General features: G+C 29.9%; 1 protein-coding gene across 4 annotated transcripts in view; it reads left to right on the top strand.

Annotated features, from left to right (window-relative positions):
* LOC130672838 (uncharacterized) overlaps nt 1–13,827 on the top strand; it is a 117,152-nt gene that overhangs the window by 48,692 nt on the left and 54,633 nt on the right. For all 4 annotated transcript variants that reach the window (XM_057477598.1, XM_057477596.1, XM_057477597.1 and 1 more), the window contains exon 3: nt 8,820–8,905. The gene's annotated coding sequence lies outside the window, so the exon portion shown is untranslated. The remainder of the gene's footprint in view (nt 1–8,819; nt 8,906–13,827) is intronic.

Raw genomic sequence — 13,827 nt, 5'->3', positions numbered from 1 at the left:
TATAAATATATGCGATGAGAGAATATTATTAAAGACAAAGCTATGGATCTAAATCATGATTTTAAAAATGTCGACAATCTTATATTTATATATTTTTATACAAACAAACATTGAGATGGCCCAGGTATTGGCATTTAAATGTTAGTAATACTTGCTCCCTGGTATTTGCAACTAAACGACTATTGAACGTTTTAACGCAATGATCTATACCCCCGTACCGTACGGTTGCGTTAGAATTCTAATATAGCAAATGATCTTTCAACATTTTTTTATATTTATTTGTCTATGTACGCTAGTGCCAAGTTACTAACGATCACAAGGTACTATTTCGTAAGCCCAAATGTCAACAAGTCCATCTTCTTGATATTGAGATTTATTTGTTTGAATTTTTAGTGCTTCGAAAGGAGAATGGGATTTTTTTAAGGTCCTCGTGGTTGAAAGTCGTCTTATTGTGACTCGATTTATTTGTTAGAATGTCTATTTTGACGTGATGCCAATATAATTTATCTATGAATTCACTATCGTTGAAAAAATCCTTAAAATCTTAAATCACATTGAGCGAGTTTGAATATTGACATTTTCTTCCATTCAAAGAAATTTTTTGGTACACCTCTGATGGTCATTTTTCTCATAAAAATGTCTACTTTGGCGTGGTACCAATCAAAATATTCAACGATTCAATTATCACCAAAAAAATCTCGTAAAACTAAAGTAACTATTTTTCTATTACTATCAGAAATCACGGGACTAATTAAATGAATTTTAAAAATCATTATAATATATCTTTGAACACATCACTCAGAACATGTCCTTATAGTTTAACTTAAATCTGACCTCTGAATCCCCAAAAAAATCCCATTTAAAATAAATCACAAGCATAATAAAGACTGAGATGTTTGTGAAAAGACGATCAGCCCGTACGATCTTATGTAGTGTCAAGCCTAGCTCTGGCAAACGTTGATTCCCGTACATGGATAGGCATTCTGGTTAGGATTTATACACTAATGCACACATACACACGAAATACATATATAACATTGTATAAGGGTACGAAAGGAAGTTAAGTTCACTAACGTGCTAAGTTGACTATCTATCTATCCTTACAGGCTTTACGGACGCCAGGCGTCGGTTGGCTCGTCCCGATGGCGCATCTAACGGTAGCCACTGGACTTTGTATGCGCAATCTTGCCATTACTTTTGTCTCTTTTATTTTTCTCTCTTTATTCAACTATATATATATATCCAACAGCAGTAGCAGTAGCAGCAGCATATCTAACAGTCTTCTGTCGGACAGGAAACGCCATGGAATACCTAACATTACAAGCTACTAGCATTGTTACGCCGCCTTAGGATGTTGTGCCTCTTGTCATTTGGCGTAAAAGCATGACCAAGAATTATCTTCTTTACATTTTAATAACTATTTACTTGTTACTTATTTGTTAATACAGTCACTACTATTACTTATAAATATATATATATAGGAGAGAGTGGGGCAAAACAGGGTACTTAAGGAAATACTAAGTTTTCGGGGACTCAAATACGCGAAATCTTTTTTTTTTTAATGAAATTGAAAGTAAACAAAAAATTTTCAGCTGCCGTTAAAAAAAAAAAATTTCATTTTTGCGGGCCAATGGGGTACTCCCTACAAACGGTGAAAAAAAAATTTCTGGATATTTAATAAATTTGACTTTATATCTTTGAAAATTTTTTATGGGTGATTATTAAATCATATATACTTATTAAAAGTGGAACAATTATCGTAAGAAATCTACTTCCATTACGAATGCCGAATGGCCTTTTTTTTCTTATAAAATTTCCCATCAAAAAGTTACAATTTGCTTTTCTCATATTTTTATAAATTTTATAGATATATGAGCTCCAAGTAATTTGAAAATATAATGATCGCTTATTATGGAATTTTTGATATTTTGCTTGTCTACACCATAACCATGATTATAATTAATAACACACACGCATAAAAAATAAATAAAATAATAATATATCAGAAGTTAAATGAGCGTAACAAATAAATTTAATTAGCAGTATAATATTTAGAGTGGTTACGGGTCGCAGTTAAGAAACATCGTCACTTGAGGGATCTCATTGTAACATATATACATTTTTAACTTAGTATATATGTATGTAATTTTTTAGTATAGAAGTATATATTGTTTAAGTGTTAGATCTTTTAAGAGACTAGTGTAAGGAGAGGAAGAGGCGGTACCTAAGGCAATTAGCGCATTATTTTTCCGTCGAGACGGTAGGCGCCATCGGCGTGAAGATCCAAACGATAGCTCTCTTTCAAAAATGCTCGGCCACGCGGTAAAGGAAGTTAGAAAATAATCCAACCTTTATTATTATTATTCTTGTATTATGTGTGTTAAATTGCTAACAATTCGCGGTTGAGGTCATTACCACACGCACTTTACTACTTTTATTTTCTTATTCTCATTTCTCGTCCACTTCTGATTTAAATTCAATTTATCATGAATCCTCTTCTTCATTAAGAAACCTAATTAAGTATAGAGCCAATCAAAATAATTAATAATCTGATTATCATTAAAAAAATCCCAAAATTTAAAAAATTTGCAAACAAATTTAAGAAATTTCAATTTTTTAATTTTCAATCATTTTTTTTATGAGCTTCCGCTTATCAAAAATCAACTCATTATAGGGTTTTTTCTTCGTCTTGATATGCACTTTGACATGCTACCAATCAAAATAACAAATAATTGCAATATCATAAAAAAAATCCTAAAAAACTGAAAATTTCCTCAAAAAACCTGTTTTTTTTTCCATAATACCCCGAACCATCACGATCAAACGATTTTTTCCTGAAAATCATCGTACAGCGACCTTTCCTACGTCGACTTCAACATACCTGCAGTCGCTACTTCAGATCTGAGACCCAGAACCTAAAAAAAATCCCATTTCAAAAACCTCATTTTTTCCCAAATCGACAGAATAAATCTAAAAAAGATATTTATTAATCCAAAAATCGTAGTATATAGTAAGCAATGATTTGTACTCGATTCTAAAACAACATTTGTTAAGTTAGTTACGGTACTACGTTTCTAGCCGTCTATAGATCTCTTCGTAGAATCCGGCTTACGTTCCAGGATCCTGTTCGCGTCGTTTCGTGTCACCGCGACTAGTATCGCTCCTCGTTAATGCCCTCACTCATTCTATTTCTATTCCCTTTCTATTCAATACCTTACTATTTTTATTTTTATCCATTACATTATTTATAATACCAATCTTTCATTAATTCTCTTTAACGATATAGAATATCCTTCATCCTTTAATTTAAACTTTAATCTGCTTTAGTTAAATCTCATCATAATTATAATTATAATAATGTCATGGACGAATAACATTTACTAGAGTACCGATTTCCCCACAAGATAACGATCTAGTGAACCAGAATTTCTGGTTCCACGACATTTCCGGATGCATCACAATCCCTCCAACACAATAAATCTTATCCAAGAAGTTTTAAGTTGTTATTTGCTTTTATTCTTTACTTGTTATATATATATATTATTTTTAAAATTTTTTTTCTGAGTTGACTTTTCGAAATCGATATACACAGAAAGGAGAGTACTTTGTTACAGATGCAATCGATGGAGTACATACTCAATACATTTTCTCTTCATACATATAGATATATAAATATATGTATATATATACACTTGTAACGCCCTAGCTGTATATACATGTATATATTGCTCTAGTTCTTCCACTCACGATTTATTTATAATATATATTTATATTTATACTTATATACATGGATGATTTTCTTGGCCTTCTCTTTGGCAAAGTGAAGGTATAAATTATTAACACGATGACAGAGGGTGCTCCCGCCCTCATAGAAATGTCTCGTGATACTTTCAAATAAAACATTATACTGAGATTTTTATTTTTATACTTTGTGCATCCTAACAATTTATTTTAACCGTAGGCAATGACTGTAAATCAATGTATTTGGCAGATAAATAAAAATCTTTAATTATTCTGTCAATCGCGGGTATGCTTACTGTAAAAATGTTTTTTTATTGAGCCTTGGAGGGACAATGACACATTACTTGGGAATATTAATTTTTTTTTGCTTTTAATTATTTTTTATTAAGACTTTACGATTGATGATTATTAACTCACTATAGATCATTTTCTTCGTTCGAAGCTCTGGTTTGACGTGGTATCTATAAAAAAGATCAAAACTTTCGTTGTCATCGGAAAAATCCTAAAAAACTGAAACAGTATTGACCATTATGAACATTTGAATTTTAATGATATTTTTTGTGGACTGCCGGTGGTTAAAAATCAATTTTATCGCTAAATTTTTATCCTATCAATGCAGACATTAACGTTCTATCAATTGAAATATAAAATAAAATTTTTATCATCAAAAAAATCCTAAAAAACTAAAATAATCTCCAATAAAACTATTTTTCCATTACTACCAAAAATCATTCAGTCAAAAAAAAAAAATTACTAAAAATCATTGACTAATTACCTTCAAGATATGGACAACAACACACCCACAAAGTTTTATTCAAATCTGAAACTTAAAACCCTGAAAAAATCCCATTTTAAATAAATCACAAGCATAAAGGCCGAGATTATAAAAGAAAAGGCTCTGTTGCAATAGCCGGGTATTTCCTGACATAAAAATAAATCTAACCAGATGGTTCGACTTTCTCTGAAATGTTATTTTTTGCATATATTTATTTACATTGCCCATAAACATCTATTTACATTGTCGTTAATCTTTAAACACGGTAAATGAGATCACGAAATAAGATCACCGATGATACAATACAACTCTCGTATCGGTTTATAGAGTTAAGGAGGATCAATATGTTATAGGAAACCGTTAGGATTTGGATCGAGTCTGGGTTGGGATCAGCTCGTGGTTTATGCAACCAGACTAAATCAAATATTAACCCAATAGAGATACTAAAACTATCATGATGATGATGATCACCATCATCATCATCATGCTAGAGATCTCTGATTACTGTTTATGACGTTCTTGAACTGGAATTTTTATTATCTTCTTGCAAAAGACACGGTTGATAACCCGGAAACAGTTTTAATGCTAAAAAGAATTGGAGTGTAAAAAATTTTATTGGGTCTGAAGGTTAAGTTTGAGAATATTTTGTAACATTATTACTGCATTTTAATCGTCATTATACCGATCTTGAATTCAGGTATTTTATTTTTATTTTTAAGTAATAGGCATAAAGATGGATAAAATATAATGTAATATATTTTCCTGTTCGTTGTTATTATTGTTTAAGACGAGTGTCGAAGAGGTCGTTGCGATGGCGCCAAAGAGATCGGATTGCGTCATTGTCCGCTAACCACGACGCGGAACGTTGTTCAGATCCTTAGGTCTATATATATACATATATATATATATTTGCATAATCTGAGTTTGAATCAAATTGCACGAGAATGAAATGCGAAGCCCTTGAGAGATCTCGACGACGTGATTGCAAAAAAGGGCGCGTTGACATTTTTAATTAAATATCTACTGTTTTAGCTACTGTTATAAATATTATCATTATTTTTTTACTGTTATAATCTGAAAATAATTCTGGGCTTAGAGATAAATATTTAAAGTTGTGTATCTTGGGTTCTAATAACTGTACGAAGTTCTCCATTCGCTCATTTTTTTCTTTACTTAATGGTCTATGAAAAACGTCCTATTGACTCTTTACATATGACCATTAGTTTTCAAAATATATGAATTAGAAGAATCTGAAAATATACCAAAAATATAATTTTATATCAATATTAATTATTATTCAAAAATTCATATCTCGAGACCTAATGACTGTAATCAGCTCCACTTGGGCTCATTTTTTTCCTTATTTAATGATCTATAAAAAACGTCCTATTGACTTTTTACATATGACCATTGGTTTTCAAAATATATGAATTAGAAGAATCTGAAAATATACCAAAAATATAATTTTATATGAATATTAATTATTATTCAAAAATTCATATCTCGAGACCTAATTACTGTAATCAGCTCGACTTGGGCTCATTTTTTCCCTCATCAAATTCTCCGTCAAAAACATATGGTTGACTTTATTAACATATTGACAAATTTTCTAGATATCAGAGCTCTAAGACTTCCCAAAAATTTTTCCTATAATTATACATTAGTTTTCAAACTTTGAAACCTCATATCTCCGATGCTAATTATCGTATCAACTTCTTCTTACGTTAGTTATTCTCATCATAAAATTTTCTACAAAAGTCATAGATACAATTTTTTTCGTACTTACACTAGTTTCCAAGTTATTCATCCTCATGTCCAAAAACATGAAAAAACAGTCTTCGAACGAGCAAATTACCAATATTACACAATTTCACGGTTATAAAACCTAAAAGTTGATCTGAATAATTGTGTTACATTGTTGGCACATCATTTGGACGTATCCAGCAACCAAATCTCCTCTTATACAATTGAAAATAAGAAAAAAAAATTGTTAAATGTAAATGAGCTGAATGGATCCGCGATGCGTAGCGATCAAGGTAGAGGTCGTAGTACTCGTTACAGAATTCTTTCTCCACAACTATTATCATTATCATTACTATTCTCATATCATATTATATTTTTAACCTTAACTTTTATTTAAACTGCACGCAAGAGCGCCTTCTGTGTCGACTAGACGCACTTTCAACGTCACTTTCGCACGCAAAATTGACTGCATCGACGAGTTTTATCTTCCATAATAAATTTAAACTAAATATATAAATAAATAAATTAAAATATTTATTATTATTTAGTCTCTTTATAAATATATAAATTTTTTTATATTAATAAACTCGTCTAATCTAATCAAATGTTTAATTTTTAATTAATTTTACTTTCTATTCCGGTTTAATACGGCCTATGTTAAACTCTCTAGGTCGGGGTTGAGGAAATTATTTATATACTTCCATGTCGACGACCTTACACGTTTAACAATAATATATGTTTTTATTTATATTCATGTCTCGTTATAATATTATTACTTATTTTTTTTTCCACGGACGCTATATAATATATATACTTTAAGTCTTATGACTTTCAATTTAATATTACATCATTATTGTTATTATCTCATATGAAACTTTCCCACATTTCATTTCCCTATTGACGTCATGCGAGCTCAAAATCGCCGGATTTGTTTTTTAAATTTTCGCGCGAAATTTCTTTTCAGGTTTTGGCGCGAATTTTTTTGAAATTTCCAATGCCAATTCGTTAGCGTTCATTACTGATATTACATAAAAATTCTGAAAATTTTTTTTACCAAAGCAGAAATGTATAGACACGATAAAAAAAAATTTCATTCATATATGGACATAAGAAAAGATTTTTGAAAAAAAAGAATTTTTTCAAAGGCTTTGATTTGATGCCGCCACCAAAATAATATTTTCTTTCCCAAATCCGGAAATGCCGAAACAAGTTTTTCGAGGATTACAAAACATGTCATTGACCTACGGGCGAATTTCAGCGAATAATAATAATAATAATAATTAGGAATTTAAATTTAATCAAAAGATCTTCGAAAGCGAAAATATAATAATTTAAAATAAAAATAACATTTGACATTAATTTGAAGTTTTAATGAGCAATTAACTAAAAAAGGTAAAAACTAATAAGTTGAGTAAATTGTTTTGAATGATTTTAAAATTTTATTTAAGTATTTTGATCGTAAGGAAGGGAAGAAGATTCATAAAAATTGATTATAAATATAATTAAACGTACTAATGTCTTTGAAATTGCATGCACTTATATATCTATATATAGATATTTTTAAAATGACAATGTAAGTACATGGTCTGAAGAGTATAAAGAGACATGTAAAACGGTTTAGATTCAGTAGATAATCTAACCTTCGTCATAGTTTGCCAAGCACGACGCCGGTTCCCTCTTATTTTTTACGTCGCTCAGGATATTATGCCGCGGTTATTTTTATGGATGGTATTTTTGCACACGCATGTGTTTCACCTGCTTTAACGCACTCTCTTTAAGGCTGCTTGTAAGATGGAGATGAGTTGAGAGAAAAAAAATTTCAAGCAAGGGCTTTTATTAAATATTTATTTATGTTAACGAGAATAAAATGTAACAGATATTTTTTTTTATTTTCCATATCTTGTGATATCTACTTTAATGTAAAATTAATTATTATTGCTGAAAAAAAAATTTTTTCATTGAAAAAATCCCAAAAAATCAAATAAACTTTTTAAAGCCATAAATTTCGACAAAAATACCCCTTTGTAACTTAAAGAAATTTTGTCTACACATGCCTGCATTAAAAAATAAACTTACGGCAGGTCGTTTTGTCCGTTGAAATGTCTATTTAAATATCCAACCACTACTTATTACTAAAAAAATTTTTTTCATTGAAACAATCCCAAAAAATCAAATAAACTTTTGAAAGCCTTCAATTTCGACAGAAATATCCCTTTGTAAATTAAAGAAATTTTTTCTACACATTCCTGCTTTAAAAAATAAATTCACGGTAGATCATTTTGTTCGTTGAAATGTCTATTTAAACATCCAACCATTACTTTTTACTAAAAAAATGTTTTCATTAAAAAAATCCTAAAAAACGAAAGTAACTTTTTTTAAAATCCTCCCATTTCGAATTCTCATTAAATTACAGTCGTCTAAAAATTTTTTCATGTACCGGCTTTACATGTAAGCCATCATGTGAACATAAATAACAATTTCCACGGAATATTAAGTAACAATCTGCATATTTACAGAATCTCGCAATTATAATAATTAAATCTTTATTAAATATTTTCAGGCCCATAAGGAGATTCATCGCGTCTTGTATCCAAGGTAGATCGAGCGAGTCCCAGTAGCACGCTCGAAATTGCACCAAGCTTGAACGTAAGTTTTTCTTTTTTTTATATTTATTTATTTATCAACAACTTTTATTTTTCTTTTAATCATAAGCGTTGTTGATATTTAATTGCGGATGAAAATTCTCTCTGTTGTATACAAGACAACGTTTAGTTTGTTGCGTCCTCGAGGGCACGTTTTGCAGTTAACGACCGTTTCTTAAAAGATTTATGATCCTCAACGTAGTAGGGGCTGAATAAATAAATAAATAAATAAATAATATTTAAAAAACTTTAAATTAGTAATACATCAACACGTTATCTTTTAATTTTAAATGAACTAGATAATTACTATATTTTTTTTCTCTAAATGATTCCTAACGAATTCGTTATCTAACAAAATCATCACGTGGATTTTTCATTTCTGGTAAACTATCAAAGATACGATGAAAATTAATTTGAATAATTTTATTGAAAATTGAATTATCTACAAATGTTTCTTGTAACTTTTACGTAAATTTAATAATTGAATTAAAATTTTAATTTAAAGTAAATGATAGAAAATTTCCATAATTAATAATATTTAAAATTGATTAGAATTTAAAATTAAAAATTTCTGATCATCTATCAAAGATACGATAAAAATAAAAGAATAATTTTATAGAAAATGAAATTTTCTACATAAAAGGTCTCTTATAATTTTTCTTTCTGATAGATCTCGAGTCCAAAATTATTTAAAAATATGGAATTCAAAATAGATTCTGGGACCTCGTGGAAAGAAAAAAAAATTAATACGCTGTAAAAAATCGGGACTGAATTCAGAGTGATTACGAATTTTACTTTAATCCCAATTCACTCCGTCACTGAGTTCGGAGTTTTTTTAAATAAATTACTCCGCTTGCGGAGTAAATAAGGAGTTCGTCTTTTCAGCGGAGTGATTTTGGGGTGATCTAGATTTTATTTAAATCTGCATTCACTTCGATTCGGAGTTTTAATATTAAAATAAACTCCCCTTCGGTGTAAATTTTACTATGAGATTAAATAAATAAACAGTCATCCACTCCGGATTTAATTCACGTTCATTCTCCGTAAATTTTTTACATTGTATTGATGATCTACAGAAATATAAATAGATTTCCATACATCTAAATTATTTTTTTCACATTTAAAAAATTAAAAAAAAAATATCTTAAGTATTCTACAAGAAACTTAATAAATAAAGTAATAATGATAATAATGATGAATAATTATTTTTATTAGCAATAAAGATAATTGTAATATTTCTCTTAAAATTTACTCGTCAAGCACGATCGTTAATAGCACAATCTTTATTTTATTATTTTTAAATCTTTTTTTGATAAGCAAGCCATCACGTATCGGCAATAAATCTCTGTACTCATCCCGCCCATTTAGCATTTAAATTCATGGGACTAACGCTCACGCGTACATTATCGAGCACTTGGTTTAGTCTTATAGTGAATATATATAGTAGACAAAAATAAATAGACGTTAAGAAAATAGTGATGCTCAATCCAGCATCAGCATTGACGTCTCCTCTCGCGCCTAATTAAACGGATAACGAATAAATGCCGCCCGTAATTCCACTCGTATAATAGCCGCTATCATAGCCCTCATTTTCATCTCAAGACTCCTTACACTCATTGCACTACACAAGAGTTAAGTCTTGGTACATTAGATGAGAAGATGTAACTGCTAACGCTTCCTTATCTTACCGAAATTGCCTCCGAGGCGTGTAATAATCTCCCTCCCCTTCCCACTCCCCACTTCTCTCCCACCCTCTTTTATACCGCGATCTCCCTGCTCGTGTACGGTCATTATTTCTCGATGCCATCCACCTTACACACGAGACATTGTATGTACTTTTGATAAATATAAATGCGGCTTAATGGTTATCGTTGAATTATTTTTTATTTTTCAAAATTTTTTATTTTTACTCAATAATTAAAAGCAGTTTTTATTACGACCTATAATTCAGACTTATTCCCAAACTATTAAAATTATGTAGGTGTTTTTCCAGTCTTTTTTGTAGGAAATTTAATTTGCTATAAAAATATATTGATTAATTTTGATCGTATCTGTAATAGTTTAGCCATAATTTGAATTTGAAATTAAATTTTCTACCTGCTCTCTTATAATGAATCAGTGAAAAGTGCTGCAAATCAGTGAATATTTACTGCGAATCAGTCCCAAGTTTCAATCAGTGATATACTTGGGACTATTTATGCAGTGAATATTCACTGATTGGAATACTTATCATTGATTCATTTTAAGAGAACGGGTTTAAAAAAATAACTTCATTTTGGCGTAATTTAAAAAATTGAAAATAAAGTAGGTCTAGCAAGTCAAGTTTAAGTTCCTGTTTTTAATAAATGAAAAACATATTTTAAGATATGAAAACTCATTTGGTTTTGACTTGATTTTGAGTACTCTCTAAAAATGAATCAGTGAAATTCACTTCGAATTAGTGAATATTCACTGGGAACCAGCTATAAGTATACCACTGGTTGAATTAGTGGTATACTTATAACTGTAGAAATAATGACTATCTACTGATTCTTAGTGAATTTCACTAATTCATTTTTAGAGGATAAGTTGTCTTATTTAGTATCGATTTTTGCCAATAACTAAGTCAAATTAGAGTTAAGTTTGACTTGAATTTGTCTTACTCTCTAAAAACAAATTAGTGAAAATCACGTGGCAATCACTATTTGGCAGTGAATAGTCACTTATTGTCAGTAAAAAGTATACCACTATTTGAATTAGTGACATACTTTTCACTAGTAAACAGTGAATAGTCACTATTTGAACTATTTCAAATTTAAAAGAGTAGTTGACCTAAATTTAAGTCATGGAAGTCAAATCTAAGTCAAACTTGACTTAAATTTGCTCTCTAAACATGAATTAGTGAAAACAAGTGAATATTCACTAATTTCAAGTGCAAATCGAACCACTAATTTCAAAAAGTGGTTCGGTTGGCACTCAGAATTAGTGAATATTCACTTATTTATGTTTAGAGAGGGGTTTAGTTGACTTAAATTTTGAAGTTAAAAAAAAGTAAGTGTAGCCAAAATCAAGTTGATTAAGTTACGTACAAGTCAAAAAAATTATAGCACTCAAGATCAAGTTAATTAAGTCAAAATCAAGTTGTTTTTCTGACCCTGGTACAAAAAAAGTTATACATTTTCATCAAAATGCAATAGTCGTGCCGTGATTTTAATTTAAAGTAAATCATGAACATTTATGCCCTCAACGCGAAAAATTAAAAAAAAAAAGTTTTCTTTTTTTAAATTTTTATGCTGCAATTATTTATAATTTAGAATAATAAATACATAAAGAGTATATTAGAGGGCACGATAACTATTTAAAACGGATGTCCACAAGGAAGTTTAAAGAAATAGTAAGGTTGTTACACGTCGTAAAAATTTACGGTGTTTGCGTGTCAAGAAGTTCTTTTCTATTGTACCTTAACTTAAGTCACGAAGTCCCAGAGAAATAAACTCCGAGTTATTTTATTTAAATTCATTTATTTATATATTTTTTTTATCTTACGACCAAAGAGATCTTAAATAAAATAAATACTTAAAACTCAAATGTATTCATTATTCAAATTGTATATATGTATACATATTTAAAGCCAGTCCCCAAAGAGAGTGAAATTGGCTCGGGCTCGATCTTGGGCTCGGGCTCTGACTCTGGTTCTGATCTTAACTTCGAGATGATTAACTGAATATAAATTGCAGCCACAAGTTTAGAGATGAGTCGTGGGCGTTTAATCAGTTGATTTTATTTCGGTGGAGATACTTTGAGCAAAAGCCTTTCGACACTCGTTTTTCATTTGGACTCTTTTTTTTTCATACTTAATATTTTATTTGCTGCACAAGAGATCTCGGGTGAGTTTGAGTGGTTAAAAAGCCGCGACTGACCGACGACGTGTTTAAGCCGCAGACATGCTTAAAGAATCCGCTGATTGGGTTTTTTATTTTTATCACCGCCCAGTGGCGTCTATATGAGAAGAGAAATCATTTTTAATAATGAACTTGGAAAAATTGAGGTGATGGGAAATTTGGTGGAAAGTATGAAGGGAAAATTTTAGATGTGAATAAAATTTTGGTAGTTTTTAAATTTTAAATTTCAATTGAAAGTATGGATGGGTTGTAGTTACAAATTGGTGAGATGGATTTTTGAGTTTAGAAAAAGGGAGGGATAAGAGGCTGTTTTGAATCAAATCGTGAAAATGGGGCGAAAATTAATTGGTCAGTAGTAAAAATTTGAACTGCCTAAGTTTCGATGGAGTCAAAGTGTAATTTTTAATGGTCACTTTGGACACTAATCATCGAAAAATAAATAATTTTGGTTACAACTGTTGGTTACAAAATTAAATAAATTGTAGCCAAAAGTCTGATTTCTACGATAAAAAAATAAAAAATTTCTTATTTTCATGCCTCGACTTATAAATTTAAATAAAGAAAATATACTCAAAAAAGTGACGTATTTAAAATTAAATATCTTGAATAACTAATGATCGAAAATGAATAAATTTGTACAAGCTGTAGCCAAAAGTCTTATCTCTCCATTCGAAATTCACTCAAAAATTTCTTATAAACCAATAAATTCTTCCTTTTAAACGGGCTATCTTAGGCATCAAATATCTCAAAAACTACTAGTCAAAAATCAATAAACCAAAAATAAAAATTCCAGCTAAAAGTCGAATCTTTCCACTGAACCCAATCTCAATTTTCCATCTCCATTCTCTCATAATAAATTACCAATAAATCCTTCAAAAATCTTTTCTCAAAATTCAAATTTATCAAAAATCTAGTGACTTTTGCCCCCTGAAGTCATCCCCAATAAATCCAACCCCAGACTTTTTCCATTCCTCGCTATAAGTTGTAGCCAAATAACTATCGAATCATCAACAAAAAATTCCCATTACAAAATAATGGGCCCCAA

Source organism: Microplitis mediator, chromosome 8, assembly GCF_029852145.1.
Source record: "Microplitis mediator isolate UGA2020A chromosome 8, iyMicMedi2.1, whole genome shotgun sequence".
Taxonomy (NCBI): Eukaryota; Metazoa; Arthropoda; class Insecta; order Hymenoptera; family Braconidae; genus Microplitis; species Microplitis mediator.
Note: the sequence above shows the minus strand (reverse complement) of the source record. Positions and strands in the feature narration are given on the sequence as shown.